The sequence below is a fragment of the Empidonax traillii genome, unplaced genomic scaffold (genome assembly GCF_003031625.1).
Source record: "Empidonax traillii isolate 1590-97213 ecotype Southwest subspecies unplaced genomic scaffold, ASM303162v1 scaffold2533:size40725, whole genome shotgun sequence".
Taxonomy (NCBI): domain Eukaryota; kingdom Metazoa; phylum Chordata; class Aves; order Passeriformes; family Tyrannidae; genus Empidonax; species Empidonax traillii.
The window spans coordinates 32,431-35,318 of NW_020957726.1; positions in this window are offsets into that span (position 1 = coordinate 32,431).

Sequence of the window (2,888 nt, forward strand, 5' to 3'; positions counted from 1 at the left end):
TTATACCGAATCTCAGATGGCCTGGGGACCACAGACACCCTTTGTACATGAAATTAGTTCCCAACGAGTATGTCCCGCATGCAAAAATGCTTCCAAGTGATTAAATGCCTTTTCCTCAGTGCTTATTACTTTGTTTTCCTTGCCTTATCTCCTGCCAGACATTTGCAGTCGCACAGGTTTCTCTCATCTTGGGGAATTAGGGGCTGAATTTATTCCAGTGCCACCTTTCAGTCACAACAAAGTTTCTACTCCGAGCCTGTGTTTCGCTTTAGTCATAAAGGAAAACACTAGGAATGTGTTTAATACATAATTCATCGTCCCAAGGTGTTCTTTTATTAAGAATAGGAGTCTAAATCCTTAATAAATTCCTGTCTCCACCAGTGTTTACAAAGCTCTGCCTCCAGCCAAGGGTAAGAACAATCCAGACTCAACCCTGTGTTTTGGGAAGGCCCTGCTAAAACAGCACATCCACACCTGAAATCCCCCAGAATCCAGTGAGATTGGTGTGGGATTTGGGGACAAAATACAACTATATCACATTTAAACCTGATTTATCAGTTCTTTTTCAAAGGGAACCTGTAAATCCCTTCTGTGCTATCTCAGCACACAAATATGAATTGTGGGATGGTTTGGGATGGAAAGGACCTTAAAAATCACCTTGTTCCTCCCCCTGCCATGGGCAGGGATGCCTTCTACTAGCCCAGGTTGCTCCAACATGGCCTTGGACACTTCCAGGGATGGAGCAGCCACAGCTTCTCTGGACAACCTGTGCCAGGGCCACCCCACCCTCACAGGAAAGAATTCCTTCCCAATATCCATCCAAACCTCCTTTCTGCCTCTCCCCACATTCCTTGTAGCCCCTTCAGGCTTGGAAACCTCCTCAGAGTGTGTGTTTTTTTTTTAAGGTGTGAACGTGTCAGCTGATAACTGGTTTTAAGTGGGTCAGATGGGAATGGCACAGAGAGTTTCAGTCAAGGTCTTAATGGGATCTTAGATACCAAGGCAGCCACCAGCTAAAAAATTGCTGAGGAGCTGAAAAAAAAAACCCCAAACATCTTTATTAAACTGTGCTTGCAGTCATTTCATGCTGACACTAATATAGAGTCAGTGTAAAAGTACCAGAAATTAAAACTACCCCTAAATTTTGAAGATGAAAGAATTTTTAATGGGTAGATGTTCTGCTTCTCATGCAATGACAGGCTAAAGCCAGACTGGAAAATGAAACAAGGCAATTTCTTTATCAAGGAAAGGTTCCATCTGCAAGAAAAATTATATATATATGTAGGAACTAATTAATGCACAAAAAAAGGACTCAATAGTCTTATAAATTCAGAGCTATTGCACCATTTCTCCAGTCTGAACATCCAAAGGGGACATGGATGTCAAATTAATCTTCACTTCCTTCAGGAACTGTGTCTCTAATGACTTCAGGCCTTAAAGATGATGGACAAGACCCTTAAAAGACATAAAATGTCGCTTGAAATACAAAGAAGCACCAGCATTTAATAAAGTTTTCATCATCCTGCACAAACCCTCCACAAAGCACTGGTGGCTGAAGGTGGTTCCAGGCCAGGGCTTTCTTTTTTGAATTTTAAAGCCTCGAGGATAAATTCAGGGGTTTGTTCCCCCCCACCACCCCCCCCCTCCCGTTCCTTACATGGACATTTCCTGCTCCTGAAATTCGTTCCTCTGCTCTTTATTTTATTTCCCCCTATTCTGAGAGTTCTTGTAGGGATTATGTTGTAAATGATGTTTATATTCTGTATGTGCCCCGAAAGAGGAGATGTCAAAGCTCATAATAAATGGCCATTGATACAATCATAGAAAGAGTCTTATTACTCTGACAAGATTTCAGTACTCGCCAATTTTCAAGCCTTGGGTCAAAACTACACAAAGTGTGTCATGGTTGCATTTCCAGAGTCTGGTAGGGTTGAATATACCCAAAACCAGAGTCAAATATTGCTGCTGAAAATATTCTCATTCACTTGCAAATTGTCAGAGTTTCAAAGATGCCAAATAAGGGACGAGATCAAAAATGTCCCAAGCTGAAGTATCACAATTTTACACACACAGACGTGGGAAAAAAATGTTGGAAAAAAGAAAACTAGCAAGAAAAATATATATGTGAACCTGTTTGGTGCTTCTTGAGAGTGTAAAACCAATTAAATTATTATTTACAGCTGGATTGTGGTGATTATTGGATTCACATTTTCCACTCTGCGTGGATTTTCATATAATGACACATTTCACCCCAAAGGGAGGAAAAGGAAGAAGAAAACCACAATGAAACTCGAATTCAGATGCAACATCAGTTTAATGATAAAAAGTCAAGTAGTTTTCAGCAAAACAAAAGGAATATATATATATATATATATTTATAAAGGGAAAAGAAGCCACTTAAACCATTCCAGCTGAAAGACAGCAAGCAAGACTCCCCTTTTCCTCAATTCCTCAATAAAACCCATCCAACTGACCATTTAGAAGCACAGCGTTTAGACCAGGTCAGCATGAAATTCCAACTCCCAGACACGAGGGAAAGTCGTCAGAAACAGGATTTTTCAAGAACAAGACAAGCTCGGCCACGTGTCCAGAAAGCCCCTTCCTCCCCCTCCCTGGGCTGGAGGAGGGTGTTGAAGGCGCTCAAGCCCTTCTGGAAGCGCTGACCAGCAGCTCCATCGGATGCTTTGGGCTCCCTGGGAGAGGCACTCGCTGGACTCAGGCCCGGCTTTAGCAGGGCAGGCACCTCCTGCCACAGTAGCGCCCACCAAAACCACCGAGGCCACCAAGGCTACCCAGGCCGTAGCCCCCGGAGTTGATGGGCACTCCCTCCTCGCTCAGGATGCTGCCCACGGCGGCGGAGGTGGTGGAGCCCACGGCGGTGTTCTGGG